At 46.4% G+C, this 21,367-nt stretch overlaps 1 long non-coding RNA gene across 1 annotated transcript in view; it reads right to left on the reverse strand.

The window, feature by feature from the left end:
- Positions 1-11,520, reverse strand: part of LOC112402960 (uncharacterized) — a 179,010-nt gene extending 167,490 nt beyond the window's left edge. The window contains exons 1-2 of the long non-coding RNA XR_003003794.1: positions 11,395-11,520; positions 6,146-6,298 (exon numbers count right to left, since the gene is read on the reverse strand). This is a non-coding gene — a long non-coding RNA (uncharacterized LOC112402960). The remainder of the gene's footprint in view (positions 1-6,145; positions 6,299-11,394) is intronic.
- Between the last annotated feature and the right edge of the window lie 9,847 nt (positions 11,521-21,367).

Here is a 21,367-nt window from a genome sequence, read left to right on the forward strand (position 1 = left end):
CAAATCTCAGCTTTCCCTTGACCTCCACTCAGGGGGTCCGTAGTAAAGGCTAGGGTCCGCCTAACCTTCCTGAGCAGGCAGACGATGCTGGCGCTGCTCTAAGCAGTCAGGTGTTTGTCAATCCATCGCGGAGTCAGGTGGGTGATCACCTTTCTACACCCAGTAAGGGTGAGGCCAGAATCTCAAGCCATGAGGTCTGGCTCCTGGCCCCCACTTACACCAGCTTCCCTCTTAATCATCTGTATATGGAACTTTCCACCCTGGGTGGTGACTGCCTGTTTACTTGCCTGACCCCTCCGCTGCCCACGGGCTCCAGAAGGGGAGGGACAGGGTCTTGTTCCCTGCTGAGTCCCCAGCACCTGCCATAGTATCTGATAATAAGAATTAAAATATAGATCAACATTTACTGAGTGTTTGCTACATTCCAGGCACTTTCAAAATGTTTTATGTGTTTCACTCAATTCCCACGACAATCCCATGAGTTATATAGGTGCTATGGCTATCCCCATTTTACAGATAAAGAAACTGAGGCACAGAGAGATTAGGTTAGTAGCTCAAGCCTCACAGCCAGTGGCAGAGTTGGGAGTTAGACTCCAGCCATCTAGCCCAAGCTGTGCATTCATTTTTCTCCATCTGACTTGTTTCACTCAATACCCTCAAGCTTCATCCATCTTATTACAAATGGCGAATACTGTATGATTTCACTCACGTGGAATATAGAAAACAAACTAACTCACTAACTAAACAAAATCAAACACGTAGATATAGAGAACAGAGTAGTGGTTACCACAGAGGAAGGGGCAGGGGGAGGGCAAAATGGGTAAAGGGGATAAACTGTATGGTGACAGATGGAAAATAAATTTTTGGTGGTGAGCACACTGTTGGGTATACAGAAGCAGAAATATAACGTGTACACGTGAAACCTACATAATGTTATAAACCAATGTTACCTCAATAAAAAATAAACTTAAGAACAAGGCCCCGTGGCTTCTCGGTGACAGAGCTGGGATTGGAGAGCTGGCCTGTGTCTCTAATCATCGTGCTCATCGCCGTGATTTCACGACCCCTTCAAACAAGGGCTTCCATCTATTAACAAGAGATGTTGCAAACCTCTGCAAACAAAACTCGGTACAAGGCATTCCTCAGTGAGGGGAAGTTGCCCCCCTGCTTCTATTGGTGCTGTGAAGCAAACCTCCCTAGGAAGAGGCAGCCCCACAGTTTCCTCTCCATCCTCAGCTGTATTTTCTACTGGAAGATTCTCTAACAGAACTGATTTACCTCTGTTCATTCTACACTTCGCAAGGACTCAAGCCCACTGAAAGGAAAGTTTATTCATTGCCTTTTTTTCACTAACTGATGGCCAGTGAACACCTGTGCTGGGTGCTGGGCACCTACAAATTATCAGGACCAGGTCATAGATCACAGACTAGTGCAGGGAGAGAGTCAAGAAGGCAGGAAAATAAATGACTGGGCAGTGATGCCCAATGGTCTATACGCAGGGAGTTACAGGAGCCCACGGAAGGTACCCCGTCCCACCTGGGGAAAACAAGGTAAAACGTGATATGAGCCATGAAGGATGAGAAGGAATCAGCCAGGAGAAGTGGGGTGGGGACAGAGTGACAGCACGTGCAAAGGGGAGGAGGTGAGCATGAGGGAAGCCCACCCTGAGGACCAAAAACCTCAGCATCCCTGGGGCATGGAGTGTGTGGCAGGGAGTAGGGAAAAGCCAGGGAGGTCAGAGTGAGGACTCGATCCCGAGGGCAATGGGAGACCATGGAAGGCGGGTGCAGAGACACATTTACTGTCTCCTGCTCACCCCTCCTTTCCCAGCCCCTGGCAGCTGGCGGGGGCCATATGTCCACTTCCAACCAATGTGCTGTGAGCAGAGGAAGTGAGATGCGTCCCTTCCAAGCTGAAGCACGTAAGACCCCGTGCACGGACCTGCAGCCCTCCTACCTGCCGCAGAGACGCTGGAGCCATGTGCAGCTGAAAGATGGAAGCACTGGGACATGGAAGGGGCCATTCCACAGGGAGCTGCCCTGGAGAGGCATGAACCCCACAGCGGAATTTGTGTGAGTGAAAAGTAAACAGTTCAGCCACTGAGACTCTGAAGCTTGTTTACAGCAGCTGGTGTAGCGAGTCCAGCCTGATTACATCGGTAGGTGGAGAACAAGACACACGGTGACTCATGGTGGGGGAGATGCTTTGGTTGAGCACTGCAGGTATCAAATTAAAGTTGGATCCAAAATATTGAGATTTCAGTTCATGCCCATTGGATTTCTACCCCAGTCTCTGTTCCACAGGCTGAAATCTCTGTCTTGTACAGAGATTTGTCTGGTAAGTGGTGGAGTCAAAAGAGGACTGGGGGCTGGGCCGTCTCCAAGGCAGCCTTGACTCAGCACCCCGTGGAGAAGCAGACAGGGGGCGGGGGACCATCAGGGGCTTGAGTTCTCACTATGCCACCACTGGTTGACCACCCACCCCCGGTCAGCCCCTTTCTCCTCTGCCTCCTGGCACTACAGTTTTTCCGAGGCTCACCTGCAGCCCGGGGTGGGGTATACCCCTATCCTGGCCAGTGAGTTGTATGAGCAGGTGGGTCTCTCCAAGGCTACTAGAAAGTGGATCTTCTCAGATCAAAAGACATCGGCTGACAGAGAGCGAACCTCTCGCCTGACCCTGCTTCCTCCCTAGCAGGAGGTAAAGACGTGTCTGGAGCGTTGGCGGCCATATTATGACTCTGAGATGACACATCTGAGGACAAAAGGTCAACTCAGAAAGGTGTCTAGGGAGAGGTCTGGGTCTCTGGTGACACTCTTACGGTAGGAGGCATCCTTTTACTTCTGCTCTCCAGACCTCTTGTTAAAAGAGCAAATATTCTCATCCTTTCAGCTCCTGTTATCAGGGTTTTTGCTACCCACAGCCTAACACACCCTAGCAAATATGCTTTTCTCCTTCACAAATGCAATCTAGCAATAGTGTAAATGGTTAACTCAGCCCAGGAAGATGGGTCCCACTGATGACTCAAGAAAAAAATCCAGCTGTCTCTGTAGACTAACTGTCATATCCACCGCAGGTACGTCCAGAATCCAAGAGACAGAGGAGCTGGGGCTGGCATTTTTGCATCTCCTTAGTTTGGGATCTTGGCCTCTGTCCCTGCAGGTCGTGGGCATTCAAGGTCTGTGTTAAAAACTTCACAGTACCAGGCCTGTATCAGAGGCCGATCTGATGCCAACCGCTCTCGTGTTTCACATCTCCTTCCCAGCAGCCCCACAGCCATCTGTGAGGGGAGCTTTACAGGCAGACAATCATTTTCGATGCTTTACACGTCCGTGGGAGACGGCCAAGCCCGTGCCCAGGCTGCCGTGGCCTCCTACAGACAAATCCCTGTTCCCCCAACCAGTCAGGTTTCCATCACTCTCCTGTCTGCCCCAGCAAACAGAACCCTGAGCCCAGCAGATGACATACCAGCGTTTACTTCGTTTTTAAAATTATTTTGTCTCATCGCACAGATACTAGTCTTAAATTCATAGAAAGTAAGAGTAGAAGTAGAAGGCATTTGAGAGGTCAGTGGGCCCAGGGAATTCATTACACAGATGGGAAGACTGAGGCCTGCAGAGGAGGTGGAGTTGGCCCATGCTCACGCTATGACTTAGAGACAAAGCCAGAACTAGAACCTAGGTCCCCGTGGATACTGAAAAATCTTTTAAACATAAACTGGACAAAAATACCTATATGTACACGCAAGTATTACAATAAAGTAGAAGGATGTTCCTTCTCGGTTTTGAGATGAGATCACAAAGAACTTGTGGTCAAGTGTACATAAGGCAGAAACCCTACTTAAAGTGGGTTGATTGTTTAAAGTGCTTATGGCCTCAGTAATCGAGAAGTCCAGAGACATGCCCGACTTCACCCAGTAAGTTAAGAAATCTCTCCTCTGGACTCTCCATCTCCTAGCTCTGCCGTCCTCCACGCTGGCCGGTGGACGGGGTCTCCCCATGAGGTGGCCAGACAGCCCTCAGCATCCCCAGGCTCACATCCAATCACCTTTACAACCCCAGAGGGAAGAAAGCGCCCCCTGTCAAGACCCAGGGCCGACCCTCCTCTGAACGGCTAACTGCAGCCAGGGGGCGCAGTGCTCAACCCACCCCCTTGACCACCTGAACAGGAGTGGGTGGGGTCCTCCCAGAGTACCTAAGCTTTATAAGAAGTGGGGAAGGGGGTTTCTCAAAACACCAGATGCCCATGTCAGTAAGGAATGTGCACTGCAGTCTCTTTGTTGCCCCTACAGACCCTAAAAAATGACTCCCACGTATGAATGAATGAATGGTGTTTCATAAACACGGACTTCCTGAACCAGTCACGCTGAGTACTTATACCATAAAGCCACAAGGACTTTCCAGTCTCTCTTCATACTTCCCCCAAGTCGCACCCCAAGTTCTCTGCGAGATGTTGGAGAAGCCAGTGCGTAGGAAAGGCAAGAAGCCACCTATTTTGACTGTTCCAGTGAATCAAGAAAGGCCCCCACCCAGTCAAAACCTTCTCGCCGGAGCACTCCCCACCATGACAGGATCCGTCACCTTAGCAGTACAAAACACTATCGCAGAGCGAAGAGCACAGGCTTCTGAATCTGACAGACCAGGGTTCAAACCCCAGCCCATCCCCTTATTAGCTGAGGGTCCTCCTACACATTCCTCCCCCTCTCTGAGCTCAGTGTTCTCATCGGTGAGGTGGGCATAACCACCATACCCGCCCCCAGGCGCAGTGGGAGGGTCAGGTGACAGGATGGGCGGTCTGTAGCACAGCGCTTGTGATACTTCCTGGATGACACTATTAGCTATTCTGGGTCCCAGAGGGCCACTCTTAACCCCCTTGACATCCAACATACTTCACATAAGCACTTGCTTTGCAGGGAACTAGAGCCCTCTGGGGACTGGGATACAGCTACACTTTAACAACAAGGGAGTGGAGAAGGTGTCCAGAGCATGCGAAAAACAAACCCATGGGGCTACCACAGTCGACAGAAAACTTCTGCAAACATTTACTCGCCTAATCCCCCCAAAAATCCTGACAGATATCCTGCTATTGCTCCCCTTATACAGATGAGGAAAATGGAGGCTCAGAAAGACTGGCACCTGCCCAATTTACACAGCTAGTGAGTGACTCCAAGATCAGGGCTCTTTCCACCGTCTTTCATATATGGGACCAGAATCCAAGCACCTGGTCCCACTCAGGGAGCCACACTTCACACCTGGAGAGGAACCTTCCGAAATGCCACAGAGGAGAGGTTCATGGAACAGGACAGAGATATTTATGTAGTCAGATGCTGAGCTGTCTCCTTACAGCCCTCTCCTTCCCCCATTAAGAGGGTCTACCGCTTCCAGCTGTGACCTGGGACAAGTGACAGAGCCACTCTGAGCCTCCCCTCCCTCTGCGTAGTGACGTAGCATTAGTGCCTTCCTCATAGGCTGCTGTGAACTGCGGCAGGGATGGAGGTGACCCACCATCCTTCCCTCATCATTTCCGAGGGGAGCTCATTTCTGAGGCAGTGCAACTGTGATTCAACCCTCCCCTCCATCAGTGAGGTGGCATGTGGTCCAAGTCCACCCAATCAGAGTGCCCCATCCGCCCTCCCACAGTGACTGGGGCATGGATGGGCACATGACCTGAAGACGACCCATCCAGTCCCTGCAGGACCTTTATGAAAAGACCTCTGTTTCTGCAGGAGTGGCTAAGCTTGGCCTGCTGGAGGCCACCACCTCCCATCTGCAGCTGGGAGTGGGGTCAGATCCAATGGAACCAAGTGGACTGGGAGTGACGGAGGGGAAGTTTTCCCAAAAGGAAATCGAGATGCTGTTTCCGGAAGAAGAGGGAATGTGGGCTAGGCTGTCCAAAACAACAGATGGTCAACACAGACATTATCACCAGGAGGTTCCGGGAACTGAGCGGCCCTGCTGCCAAGTACCAGACAATCGGGTTCCTGGAGATTCCACATTACCCAGAACACTTACCAATCAATTCCCAGTCCAGAAGGAGGGTCCAGGTCAGAAAGTGATTCCAGGACCCCCAAATGAGGCACGGAGGAGTTGAATTCGCTCCTCAGCTTAAATGCAGGACTCAGATTATTTCAGTTTTATCTGCAACTCACCGCTCTCTTGCTGACATTATTCTGTCAGGATGCTTCTCTAGTGCCAGGCTCTGCTTTCGCCCAGCGGCCTCCCTGGGGCTTCGTTGTAAACAGAAGATTGGATGTAGATGAGCCAGGAGCGGCAGAACTGCAGCGGTGAGATAATGGATGCAGCTGTGCAGTGAAAGTGGGATGAAGTTTGAGTCTCTTTCTCTGCTGGTGCACCCCCATCACCTGCTCCCCTCCAGCAGCACTTGTTGAAAATGACCTAATACTATCTAGGTGTCATCCATCAGCCCTACCACATGCCAAACCAACTCAGCACCTGGTCCTGCCCATTCTCCCACCTAAATCTTCAAACTCCACTTTCTTGCCCATCCTTTTCCCTGTATCACCTCTGACTGTAGCATCCCTCTCACGGATCTCCATACCTCCACCCTTGCCATCCAGAAGCCACTGTTATCTCTTCAAGAAGCAAATATGGCCCTAGTATCAACTCCCCTCACTCATTAACATCCTTCTATAGGTCCCTCTTGCCCTCAGAATAAAGTCCAGGCTCCTTGGCATGGCTTGGAGAAACCTGCATGCCCTGGCCACTATCTAACACTCCTTTCTACGTTTCTGTCACTGTCTCACAATGAACCTTACGTTCCTCAGATGCACTAAGTTCTCTCACCTCCCTGGGGCCTTTGCATATGCTGTTCCCTGTGTCTGCAACACTATTCTCCCTTTCTTCACCTACTTAAATCCTAGCCATCCTTCAGTTCTCAGCAGAGAACCCATTAACTGGAGAAATGTTAGTTTCCCCTCCTGCAGGCTCCCATAGCACCCCGCTCTTTGCCAAACATGAGTAAATTTTAATTCTTTATTTGCCATAAAAACACATATACACACACAGAATAAGCACTTTATGGGAAGGGACCTTGGCTAACTTGTTCACTGTTTCCTCGGCACAGTGCTTGGTACATAAAACACATCCAGTGAACGATCTGTTAAATGAAATGAATTTCCCCAATACATATCATCCCGAGTTGACACTTTTTAGTTTTTTACTGAGGCATAATGCACAGAGAGAGAAGTGTGCATGTCATCAGTGTACAGACTGGGGTGATTACAAAACAAAGCTGCTGCGAACGTTAGTGCACACGTTCTTCTGTGAATATGTGCTTTAATTTCACTTGGGCAAATGCCTAAAATCGAGATGGTTGGGATAAGTGCATATTCAGCTTTACAAAGAGACTGCCAAACTGTTTCCAAAAGTAGCTTTACCATCTCACATTCTCACTACCAAAGTCTGAGAGCTGCAGTTGCTCTACCTCTTTGCCAACACTCGGTATTGTCCGTTTCTTTCACTTTAGCCATTAGCATAAGTGTTTAGTGGTATTTCATTGTGATTTTATTTGCATTTCCCTAATGCATAATGAGTTGGAACATCTCTTCATGTGCTTATTTCCATTGGCATATCTTCTTTGATAAGGTATATTTTCAAATCTTTTGAGTTTTCAGAGTTCTTCATATATTGTGTACTTTATAATTTACTAATATTTTCAAATCTTTTGAGTTTTCAGAGTTCTTCGTATATTGTGTACTTTATAAGTAATTTACTAATATTTTCAAATCTTTTGAGTTTCAGAGTTCTTCATATATCGTGCCCTTTATAAGATAAGTAATTTACTAGTATTTTCTCCCATTCTACGATTTGTCTTTTCCTTCTCTTAATAGTATCTTTCAAAGAACAGAGTTCCTAATTTTGGTGAATTCCAATTTATCAGTGTATTCTGCAGTGTGAAAACTTTCTCTGGGCAATAAGCCAAGGCAATCATAGAACTCATATTGATTCCTTTCTCTCAGAGATGTTTTCACTGTTATATATGATCATATGATAGATGTGGGTTTTTTCCCCTAATTTTTGAGTAATTTAAAGACGGGTAAATCCAGCCCTTGTTACTTCATCTTCGTTTGAGTAAAAATCTCCACAAGTTTTGATACTTAATCTTCTCATTATCATTCAGTTGAAAATATTTTCTAATCTCCATTGTAATCTCTTCTTTGACATATCAGTTATTTAAAAGTAGGTTGCTTACCTTCCAAACAGATGGGCATTTTCTAGTTATCTTTGGATTAATTTCTAGCTTAATTCTACTATAGTCAGAAAGTATATTCTGTGTCATTTCAATCCTTTGAAATTTGTTGAGATTTGCCTTATGGCCTAACATGTGGTCTATTTTGTTAAATGTTCCATGAGCTCTTGACAATAATGTGCGCTCTGTGGTCCTTGGTGCAATGTTCTATATATGGCAACTAGGCCAACTTATTAATAATGTTGATTGACTTCGAAATCCTTAGCTGTTTTTATCTGTTTTTTTCTATCAGTTACTGATAGAAGCATATTAAAATCACTTAATATGATTGGGATTTTATTTCTCCTTTTAGTTTTGTTGATTTGGGGGCTGTTACCAGATACAGATTTAGAATTGCCATATCTTCCTAATGGAGTGTGCTTTTTGTCCTTATGGAATGTCCTTCTCTACCTCTAGTAATATTTTTACCTTAAAGTGTATTGTCAGATAACACAAATATCTGAATTTTCTGCAGTTCTATTTCTGTTGCCTGTATCTTCTCTCGGTTTTTGTTCTAATCTTGGTTTGTTTGTTTTTGTATTTCTGCTTAATTTTTTTATTGTATGCTAGACATTGTAGGTAGAAAATGTAGAGGATTTTAACCTCTGCATCATATTTTCTTAGACTGGATTCTCCAGAAAGTAGAAGCTGAGACCTTGACCTGCATACAGATAGTTCATTTTGGGTGGTAATCCAAGAGCACAGGAGTGGGGTTCTGAGTAGAATATTAATGGGCAAAGAGAAAAAGCCAGTTCCTGGGTACATCCTTGAGTTGGTCATTACCTTGGGCTACTGGTGATTGATCCTGCCAAGACCTCCTTAAAAAGGTAAATGTATCTCAAACTTTTCTTCCTGAAGAATGGGAGGGAGAAGCACTTATTCCCCAACTCACATATCCCATTGATCAAGAGTTGCTCCGTGAGTGGACAACTCCCTTTTACTTCCAGGATCTATGTGCATGAATGAAAGGCAGGTTCCCACAGGCAGAGGCACCAGAGAACCCCTGGCCTGGGAAGTTAGAGATGCGCAGAGGCTGAGGTAGTGTTGTTGAGTGACATCTGTACAAAGCTAGCTCTGGTAGCTGTGGTTGGAATGAAATACAGGGCAATAGGATGTGAGGAAGAGCAAATAAATATTCCACTCTCTTTCCAAAGATTTACCTTTGCTTCTGGTGGACAACTTGGTTAGGAAGAGATCAACTTAATCAGGGATTCAGATGACTCATTGCTGGGCTTCAGTCTTTCTGAGAGAGGATCTGTTTCTAGTTCATCTTTACTCGTAGGGAGCAGCTCTCCAGGGCTCCAGCTCAAATCCTAGGCTGTTTACCAGGGCCCTTCTTCCTTGGCAGGCTCTGAAAGCCAGTGTTTGTTGCCCCAGCTCTATAAATCTGCCAAGGACACTGCTCAGCCCATCAGCCTCACCCTCTGCTTCCAAATCGGCAAATGCCTCAAAGGGAAAACTGTTTGAAATATCAGACTCAACCCTGGGAGCTTCTCTTCTTTTCTGGGATCTTGGCCCCTCAAATCCTGGCTGCCTTAGCACCTTGCTAAAGCCTTCAAAGGGGTTTTTTTTGGTTTGGGTTTTCCATTCATCCTCAGCAGGAAGACTGGTCCAAGACAAGCTAGACAGCCATTGCCAGAAGCACGACACCCTCAGTTGCCCATGAAAATGTTACGGAGGTGAACATGGCACCTCGATGTGTTAAGAACAGAATCATCTCAAAAGTCAAGTTTGAGCTCTATATCCATTAAAGAATGGTTTCCTTCTTTGTCATCTCTGCTTTGCAGGATCCCCCCAGGGCTGGCACAATGCCTGGCATTTAGCACATACTCAATATGTGTTAACTGAATAAACAATCTGCAAACAGAGTTGCTTTCTGTGTCTGTAGAGGATGCCTGTGAGGTTGGGAAGAGCATCCCCCATCTCAAAGTCTGTCTCTTTGGGGCTGCTGAGAAGCTGAGGTGGGGTTTCACAGACTTTATCAGTCATAAGACCCTCTTGCGAACACTATGAAATCAGCTCATTTCTGGATCCCACTCTGCAGATTCTCAGCCCTACAGCCAGTGTCCATCGAGAAAACCTACCCACTGTGACAATGGCCCCAGCACTACTATTTGCCCAGGGCCTGAAATTCCTGATTCAAGGAGGACTCAGGCTAGGGACTCCCTTGTAGAGGATCTCCTGGCTAGAAAGAGCTGGGGCTGAAGGTACAGTATCTGCTGGGATGGTGTCCTCCAAAATATATGACCCCCAGTGACTTTGGATGATGGGGGAACCACTTTAAAGAGCATTGAATCAGAGAGTGGGTGGCTCCTTTTCTAGCCTCCTTTAGGATAAAGGCTCAGGATGGTGCCAGGATGTCTTTAACAGTCCTCTAACAGCTGTCATTTTCCCCTTCAACAAAAAAGGGGCAGGTCTTAGGTTAAGAGCCTTCTCAGGCAACAGTATCTAGATGGTATATAACATTATTTCCACTGTAGTTCTGTTTCCTGGTAAATCCTATTTTTAGAACATGATCTTGACTTTCTATTTACATACGTTTCCTTTTAAGTAAACTCATGTGACATTACGTAAACAAAAAATATTAAGTTAGTAGTAGCCTGAATCATATGTAAATATGGCAAAACTGATGAAGGTTGTGTGCAAGGAAGTGAAATTTGAGGAACAGTGCACTTACGGAGTTCTCCTTCATTGGTAAAGGACAGGTAATAATGTGAATAAAAGATGTGACATAGGGTATCCAGAGCACAAGAGACCCAAAGCAAAGGGCCGAGCCCTCCAGGGCTTATCACCTAACCAGGGAGGAGCCAGGTGAGTGGGACCAGACGGTCAAGCTGCTTGAAGTGCCTCCCCTGGGATGTGTTCCATTGGGTTACGATGACCCATTTACCAGCGATCCTATTTCCAATATAAACACTCTCTGAGGAACCGAGCATCCTCACAAGCACCCCTGCCCCCTAAGACTGAACAGGGACACGTGTGGGCATCAGAATGAGGAGGTGGGGGAGGAGAGAACTTTCCTGTGGGTGCCTGGGACTTGAGAGACATGGAAAGAGTTTTGGAGAAGGATTGAGGTCCCTTTTTCATAAGCATTCACAAAACATTGTCAGTGGGCCCTTGAACCTTCACAAAGGTGGACCTAATACTCACCAACAATGGGGCAAATCCTCCCACTTCCAGAAGCTTCCGAGTTCCTGAAATGAAGGCTATTGATTGGATCGGTACAAATTCGCTGCAAAAAAATGTAACGTCCATTCCATTCCTGGGTATGTATCTGGAAAAAAATGAAAACACTAATTCAAAAAGATATAAGCAACCCGATGTTCACAGCAGCACTATTTACCGTAACCAACACATGGAAGCAACCTAAGTGCCCACCAACAGACAACTGGATAAAGAAGATGTAGTATACGTATGCAACAGAATATTACTCAGCCATAAAAAATAGAATGAAATTCTGCCATTTGCAGCAATGTGGATGGACCTAGAGAATAGTACGCTGAGTGAAGTAAGTCAGACAAATACTATACGTCACTTATATGTGGAAACTAAAAAATAATTCGAAGGAATGTATATGCAAAACAGAAACAGACTCCAGACATAAAAAACAAACTTGTGGTTACCCAAGGGAAGGGGGAAGGATAAATTAGGGGTTTGGGATTAACAAACTACTATATAAAAAATAGATAAGCAACAAGGACTTACTATATAGCACAGGGAATTATACACATCATATTGTAATAACCAACAATGGAGAATAATCTGCAAATACTGAGTTACTATGCTGTACACCTGAAACTAATATATTATAAATCAACTATACTTCAATTAAAAGAAAAAAAGGTCTGCAGACACTGTAGCCGTGAGGGGGCAGAGAAAGCCGATGGTCCTGCCCATCCCATTGACCTAAGATGAACAATGTTTATTTCCCCCAAACCACCATGACAGTGACAGAATAACCCACACCCACATTTACTTCCGCATCATGCAGCTTTCACAAATGAGTGATTGGGAAAGATATTTATCACGGAAAACTTTTTGTGGATGTAGCCACCAAACTGATGGAACATTTTTCTACTTTAATTTCCGTCTTGTGCTTCCTGCAGAAACAAATGAGTTAAGGAGCCTCTACTGGAAGGCAGAAAATATGCATGTTTCAGAACCAGGAAACATCCCTCTGTAAGGGATGTAAGGAAAAGAGAGGAGGAAAACGTGAAATGGCATCCCAAGGGCCCCGTGTGGTTGGCAAACGTGTTTTGTTTGGAACAAGGAGTGTGGTTGGAATTTTTTTTTTTTAATGTTTAAAATATGTAAAAATTCAGAGATTTAAAATAAAAGTCCAGCTGTCTGGCTTCTCTGGAAAAATCAGCTCTGACTGCACTGGTAGGAAAGATGGCAACTACCAGGCAGAGTGAGATAACCGAGGTACATGATATCCACTCTGCCTCCGCCACTCCCAGCCCCCTTCACTCATTAGTGTTCCGTCTGGAGTGATCAACTGCCCTCGGTTTGCCCCAGATGGTTCTGGTCTGAAAATGGAAAGTCCCATGTCCTAGGAACCCAGCTAGTTCTGAACAAACCAAGACGGTCATCCACCTTGCATATCTTCCTGGTCCCAAGAAACATAGCAGATAATACTCACAGAATTCGTGTTACATGCTAAGCATAGTTCTAAGCATCTTAACCAGATTAACTCACTTAATCCTCAACCCTATGAGGCAGGTACTAAAACCATCACCGTTTTACAGAAACTGAGGCACATTCAGCTGAGGTCATACCCAGCCTGGAGGACTCTGCTATGAGCTGGGACTTTGGTCTCATTCCTGGTGTTGGGTCTCTAATCCAGGTGAGCCAAGGCCCCTCATTTTAGGCTGATGTGAGAGGAGGGCACATGACCTGCTTCTTACCCACTGAACCCCATGGCTCTTTGTGGCAGATGTATTCCTTGCCTACCCAACAGCTAGTCCCTGCCCTTCTCGCTCATATTACAGAACCTCAATTTTGTGAAGGTTGAACATGTTCGGGGAAAGTAATGCCCGCCCTTCCCTAGCCTGAGAGGATGAAACTAGATGGTCCCCAGTATGGTAATTTCACTCCCTTTTCTTGGTTTGATCGGCTTATGGCAAGGTATGCAGCCCAGTTCTAAAGAATGAGGCTCAAAGAGAGATATGGTGAGGGTCTTTTCCCCTGATGAAGTAGTTACATGAAGAAGGCCTCCTCCTACTTACTGCTTTAATGAGATTGTGTGAAGATGAAGTACTTGGAGCTGTGGCAGCTATTTTGTGACCAAGGGACAAGCCTAAGGATGGAAAGTCAACAGATTCAGGATGGTGGAACAGAACAGTCCAGCCACCGAACCACTCATGGAGTAACCCACCTCCAGATTATTTTACATATTGACACTGTTTCTTGCAACCGTTACTTGCAACTGAACATATCCTAACTAACACACCATGGAACCCTCAAAAATACCTCTGCTTTTCCCATTAAGTCTAGAGCAGCTTGCTCCCTATTGTCCTTCTTTCTATGCCCCACCATGACCTTGTGGGGACTTCCAAGGTTTAGGGGCACATCCTAAGCATGAGGTACCCCAGACCAGTCTCACTATGCCAGCCACATTAAAGAAGAGAGAGAGAGAGACTGGTTGATAAGCCAAAAGGTCACCATGTAGAAGAGAACCAATTCAAGAGAAGGGACATGTTTCCCCCCAATTCACTCAACAAGTAACATGCTGAGTTTCTACCAAAGGCCAAGAACTGTCCCATTTGTGGTCCCTTTCTGTCCCTTCAAAGTGCCTCCCCCAATCACAGTGTCCTCAGTTCCTGGGTTTGACATTCACTGGTTCTGTGACTTTAATGAGATGCTTCACCTTTCTGTGCCTCGGTTTCCTCATCTTTAAAATGGGGATAATCATAATAATTCCAACCTCCTAAGGTCACTGGGATGATTTAATAAAATAATGATTGTAATGTTTTCAACAAAGTGCCTGGCACATAGAAATGTTCTATAAATGTCTGCGATTATCTCTGTTATGGGGTGGGAAATGGAGTGAGAAGAACTTGGTGTTTCCAATTTGTAAGTAAGGAAACTAAAACTTTGAGATTTTCTCAAGTAAATAATTTTAATTTAAACCCAGATCTGTCCAAATCCATAACCTGATCTAGAGAGAATATTATTTTGAAGTATATAATAAAGACAAGGAAAAACTGAGAATTTTTATCCATATTTGGGATCCTAACGATAAAGATAAGCAAACCTGCCTTCTGTATGGAAGGCTAAATGTTTTTTTACCGAGACCTTTGATTAAAGACAGTTATCTTTGATGGTAGAATAGCTAATCTCAGCATATCAAGAAAGTCATCCCCAAATGACAAACGGAATTAAATATCCACTCAGCTACTGCCAGATGGTCTCTGAAGCCATAGAACCACAGGACTTGATTACAACGACGAGAATAGGGTCCTGGGCCCGGGCTGGAGGAGAACAAAATCCACTTTCAAATGCTTCTCCAATGACTTCAATTAACTATGGGCTAAACCAGACAGTTAGTTGTATAAGCATAGATCTCTTTGTGGCTTTAATTAAATTTCCTCAAGTATAAATTCTGCTTGGAGACTTTTCGGAAGGAAAACACAGTACTCAGGAAATGCAATTGGATCTGATCTGTGTGCTGTGTAATTAGAGTTCAGGTGGGCCCTACCTTCCTGGAAGCATGTTTAAAAGCTCTTTTGTTTGACGGTAATTATTTATAATTATCATTAACAACATTCTCATAATACCCACATTCCTACGCACCTGCCTGCTTCCCATCCATCGTATAAGGGTCAGCAAACTACAGCCTCCCGAGCCCAATGCAGGTGATACTTGTTTTCGTAAACATAGCTTTGGAACACAGCCCCGCTTGTTTGTTTACACATTACCTATGACTGCTTTCATGCGACAAGAGCAGAGTTGAGACCTTTTGTGGCCAACAAAGCTGAAAATGCTTGGCCTTATACAGATACCATTTGCTGAGCCTCACAGAGACCGTAGGAGCAAGACCCACTGAAGGAGATTGTTGGACATGCTCGGGAGTTTGGACGTCACCCAGAAGGCGACAGGGAGCCACTGAGGTTTGGAGGAGGTGGCAGAATGGCCACTGCAGCAGATGCGATCGGTGCCCCACCCCCTTCCCTGGCCACTCACGCTACCTGGATAAGGCTGCTTAGTGCAAACACCTGCGAGTCTACTCGAGCGCTGTTTCTGGCGTGGCCAGCGAGCAGGACCATCCCCAAGGGCCCAGGGACAATGCTTCTGCCCCACTAGGCTGAAGCCCTCAGCCAGCGGCTGACAGAGATGGTGGATAGATGCCCCGGCCCCCTGTCCCACACGACTCCCAACTGGACTGAGCCCCGGGCGCCCCCGTGGTAACTGCCCTGACAACATACCCTCTCGTGTCCTCTTTCCCTTCCCCACGGCCTTGCGCTCAAACCCTTGTCACAAGGTCTGCTTTCGGGGGAAACCAAACAAGGCAGCTGGATCCCCATTTAAGAAAGATCACTCGTGGGCTTCCCTGGTGGCGCAGTGGTTGAGAGTCCGCCTGCCGATGCAGGGGACACGGGTTCGTGCCCTGGTCCAGGAGGATCCCACATGCCGCGGAGCGGCTGGGCCCGTGAGCCATGGCCGCTGAGCCTGCGCGTCCGGAGCCTGTGCTCCACGGCGGGAGAGGCCACAACAGTGAGAGGCCCGCGTACCGCAAAAAAAAAAAAAAAAAAAGATCATTCAGGCAGCACCTTGGGAAGTGGACGGGATGGAGCCCGGGAATCTGGTCACTGTAGAGACGACTGGCACCACCTTGGGCCCAGCGCCCAGGCTGCCCGGGCCTCCTCCTGACTCATCTCAGCACCTCCCCAACGTGAAATCAAGCACCAAGGCCAGGCCAGACCAGTCTCTCTTCTGAGTAGTTCAGGAATCTGTCTGCTCCTGCCCACCTGTACACCATTCTCTCTCACCCAAACAATAACACCACCTCCTCCCAGGTGTCCTCGCCTCTGCCCTTGTTTACCACACAGCAGCCAGACGGGTCCTGCTCCTTCCCGGCTCAGACCCTCCCACGGCTCCCACTTTGCTCAGGATAAAGTGCCACAACCTTCCCCTGACCTCAGGGACTACGTGACCTGTGCCCCCATCACTGCTCCACTCTAGCCCCCCTCACTCACTCCTTGCTGTTCCCCAAACACACCGGGCGGGTCTGGCCCCTCGGGGCCTGTGCACCGTCTCCTCTCCCTGGACCCCTCTTCCTCCAGAGCCGCATCACGTGCCCCGCAACTCCTTCAGTTCTGCTCGAAGACCACTTTCTCACATAGACCGTTCCCGAGCACCCTATTTTAACGGCATGGCCCCCTCCTAACACTCTCAACCCTCCTTCTCTGCTCAGCTTGTCCCCATCGCACTGGCCAGCATCCAACATCACTACGGCTCTGACCTGCTGGCTTTGCTGAGGGTTTATCCTCCCCGGCACTAGAATATGAGCTTCAGGAGGGCAAGAAATTGAGTCTGTTTTGTTCACCACTGTATCCACAGAGCCCAGCAGAGTCACTGTGTAGGAGGATCCTCAATAAACATTTATGCGAAAGAAAGAAAGGGGTGGGGTGGAGGGAGGACTCTTCCTTCTATTCCTTAAGCAGCTGCATCCACTTCCCCCCACTCTTCCAGGCCCAGACCCGCCCACCATCTCCCAGACAGGCAGGAAGCAGAAAGGAGTCAGAGAGCAAGCAGCCCCTGCCCTGGGTCTCGGCTCTTAACAGCGTTGCAAGGTGTGACAAAGTGGAGCGAGCACGGGCTAGACTTGTGTTCAGATTCCAGCTTCTCCACTGACCTGCTGAGTGACCCCAGGCAAGTTGCTAAACCTCTCTGGGGCTGAAGAGGTGGGCAGGCCAACTTTTCAGGGCCCTGGGGTCCCTGTAAGGAGAACCAAGTAACACAGAGGCCAAGTTTAATGTGTCCTTGTTTGAAAGACAAGGAGGAGAAAGTTCATCAAAAAAGATTGGGTCTACTCACCCAAAGGACATCTTAAAAAAAAAAAAAAACAACGGTATCCCCTTACCTCTGAAGCCTTCTTCCAGAGCCGCCAGATCTGAGAACAGAAGTCTGTGGTTTCAGCTTAGCTTCCGGGTTTAAATAAGTTTAGTTCCACCTGCATCAATTTACTAGCAAATGAGGGTCGTTTTTATCATGCAAATAAGGGTCGAGCAAATTATCGTTTTCTTTGGGCAAGTCCACCAAAATGTCCAACAGGAAGTTGTACAAATTCAGGGGAGAGAGACCCATTTTGTTCGAATGACAGCAAACCACATTTGAACCAGAGCAAATTTAATTCTCTGCTCCAGCTCAATATTTGCAGTGAAGATTTTGAGAAACCAAATTGGATTTTCGGGACTGGGGATGCTTTTTAACGCATGCCACTGCAGCTGGGCAGATTCAACTTGTTCCATCGAAGGTGCAATTCCCTGGCCACGCTGAAGAGCTCACAGTTTATATGAACCTAAGCAAGGAAATAGACCTTCAGCCCTAAACAGAGGGGGAGGATTTTAGCCAAGGTCTTGAAGCGTTTCTTCCCAGGGGCTCACGGCGTTGGGAGAAATAATGGCCCAGCTCTCAGGAATACAGACTTTTTGAGCTGGAAGAGATTTTGGGCATCACCTAGAGCACCTAGGATTCTCTAAAACGCGAGCCAGGAGCGTTTTTAAGATAGCCCAGCAATCAGTTACACTGAATCCACCTGTTAAGAAAGGTATTCCTTTCAATCAATCCTTTTCATTGTATCTAAGAGAGTCTTAGTTCTTTAAGGATTCCTCTTGAACCCGTAGACCATAGGCTCCATGGCAATAGTTTTCCACTAGAATTTAAAAACAAAACATTGTATCCCATTCTTTGTAGACCAAGAAGTCAGCAAACATTCTCTGTAAAGGGCCAGAGAGTAATCACTTAGACTTTGATGTCTCCCTCTCAACTAAACTCTGCTGTTCTAGAGCAAAGGCAGCCATAGATGGTAAATAAATGAATGAGCAGGGTAGGTCCCAATAAATCTTCCTTATACAGACGGAAATTTGAAAGTCTGCTTCTTTTTATTTTTTTTCCTCCAACCATTTCAAAATTTAAAACCGAAAAATATTCTTAGCTTGGGGACAGTAAAAACTCAGGCAGCAGGCCAGATTGGCTATAGCTTGCCAACCTCTGCTATAGAATCTGCTAGTGGTCAGAGCAGAAGTACTTACTTTGGGGTCACCTGTGTGGTCCTGGAGTCAGACCCCTGCCTTGGAACCCCAGCAACTCAGTGTCTGTGACTCTAGAGAGTTGCTTTGTTTCTCCAAGTCTCAGTTTTCCCCTCTTTAAAATGGGAATAATAATAGTACCTACATCATTAGGTTGATGTAAGAATTGAGTTAATCCATGTAAGGTGCTTGTAATGTTATATGGCATGCAGTGTCAGACATTAGCTCTGCTGTATATATTTTTAGAGTTTCCTTCTATGTAGGGTAAGGGATACCTATTCTCCAGATATGGTAATGATACAGCTTCCCTCTTCCATAAATCGATTTAAAGTCAAGTTAAAGGAAAATATCACTTGAATGCATATAGTCTTCTGCAAACATGGCAAAAATCATCAGTGGGGCACTTGAATGACTGAAGTTTGGCAAACACTCAGCTGATCCCTTCGTTATACAAAGTTGAGAAAGAGATCGTAATATGAGTCTTCAAATTAAAAGAGAATGGGGGTGCATTTCACTCTCTGTGAATTTTAATGATTACAGTCACATCTATCTTACTACCCCTGCTACACTGTGAGTTCTTTGAGGGCAGGGACACATTATCCCTGAACCTCTAATCCTCACAGGTGGGTCCCAGCCCATGGACAGTGACCACCAATATTTGTGCTTTTTTTAAATCGAGGTAAGTTAGATTATTCCATATGAACCTTTAAGTTCCTTCCAGCCTCCCAAAAGGACAGGAGTCCAACTGGATGGCTGGATCTCGTTATTTATTGATTCATCCATTTAGCAAACATATAGAAGCCCCAACCAAGAACAAGCCCTGTACAGAGAACCCCAAAATAAGTAATACATGACCTCTGCTCTTGAGTGGTCCCAGTCTACAATGGTTGGTAGTGAACTTTTTGGATCACATATGCCTAAGTTAAAAAATGCTGAACAGCCACATTTAATATATATTAATAATTAGTATGTGTTAATTATTATTATATTAAATATAATATGATTATAAAATATATACTATATTGTAAGGCATTAAATAATCATACACTTATGAAATATTGTTATAACTGGTAGATTATTAAATATGTTTATTATTGTTTGTTGTATAATTAAACAGTTAATAATACGTTTAATTATCTATAAATTGCATATGAATGTCACTTTTCAATTACATTTTTCACGTTATAACGCATGCAAAACACTATGACATCAAGGTTCTAAGGTTTTCTCCCCACACCTTCCATGAGCCCCGTTTTGGAGGGAGCCTGGGTCCAGTGGAGGACAAGGTCACACGTGCCAACGATTATAATACAGGGATGAGGCCCCAGGGAAGGTGTGACTGTGTTTGCTGGTGGGGGAAGGTGGCCCAGGGGGGTTGGGGATGTTGTTGAGAGAGAGGTGAGGCTGCAGCTGAGCCCAAAGTGGAAGGACGAGGAGGCAGAAAGCCCAAAAGAACGAAGGAATGGTCCTTCAGAAGCAGGATGCCTGTGGGGTCTGGCTCTCTGACTCCTGGGGGGAGCAGAGAGCCAGGAAGTGTGAGATGCCCGCTCTTGGATATTCATCCTGGCACGTCTTTTCTAGCACAGCCTGGACAACTCCCTCCCATCCGACAGTCAGTCGGAGGGTTTTTCCTTGTTTCCCACCCCGTGGGCAAGGAAGCCTGCACATCACCGCAAAGCCTCCCATTATGTCTTTCTGGCAAGGAGCCTGGCTTCATGACTGAGCACTCCCCTTTGGTGCCATGGAGATAAAGCCTGACCGTAGGAATGAGGATTTGAGATTTGGGGGGCCGCTATAGCAGCAGGTCTGTGGAATGTTGAAGTCTTAAAGGGGCCCTGCTGCCTACAGAAGCTGGGTACACAGAAAGCACTGGATAAGCTTCTGTGCAAGGAGGGAACACAGGCATGGATGAATGAACGGATATTTGCTCAGGTCCTAGTTCCACTGTTTTCAGAACAAAAATAATCACAGGAGCAGGAGCTAGATTTTACTATTTCTAGATCTTACAATAACTGCACAGCAGAGATTATGTTACTGCCGTGAACACTGAGGCTCGGAGAAGAGATGCCTCCCCAGCATCTCACACTGCCGGTAAGGGGTAGAGCTAGCTGGATGCAGCCGCAGGCGGCCTGACTCCTGGCCATCTTCTCATCCACTCTGCTGGTGGCTTCCATCTGGGAACCAGAACGGGCTCCAATGGCCTGGTCAACCCAATCATCTGGTCCTCAAATGTCATCTGCCACACCTCTGCCACCTGTTCACCCTGAACCTGCTCGAATACCTCCAGGGGTGGGGTTCCCACTTTCACCTTTGGAGAGCTGGTTTTTAGAAAACAAGTCTGCTCTTTTAGATACAGGACGAATTATGTGTGTGTGTATCTTGAGAGAAGATACAAGGAAGGAAGGGAGGAAGGGGAGAGATTATGATATTTTTCCATATGGACAGTGTATTTATATCTAATTAGGATTTATTGAGTACTTACTATGTGCCAGGCACTTTACAGATATCAACCCACTTCATACAGCACCACTATGAAGTAGGGATTGTCAGATGCCCTGCTTCAGGTGAGAACACCAAGGTTCAGAGAGCTGACATCCCCTGCCCGAGCCCCACAGATAAAACATGTCTGAGCGGGAGTCACCCCAGGCCCAAGATGACCCTGGCTCTTGGCCACCATGCGTCCCTCCACCCTCACAGGCCTTACAGCCTGTGAGGCCTTTGACTCTAAAGACTTTCCATTTGCGTTATTCAAGTAATTGCTTTCCCTTAAAAAAATTTTTTTAAGCACAGGATTCACCCATAATCCCACCACACACAGATAATGATTATTAATATTTTTCATATATACACTATATATATATACATTCATA

This window comes from Neophocaena asiaeorientalis, unplaced genomic scaffold (assembly GCF_003031525.2).
Source record: "Neophocaena asiaeorientalis asiaeorientalis breed wild unplaced genomic scaffold, Neophocaena_asiaeorientalis_V1.1 scaffold606, whole genome shotgun sequence".
Taxonomy (NCBI): domain Eukaryota; kingdom Metazoa; phylum Chordata; class Mammalia; order Artiodactyla; family Phocoenidae; genus Neophocaena; species Neophocaena asiaeorientalis.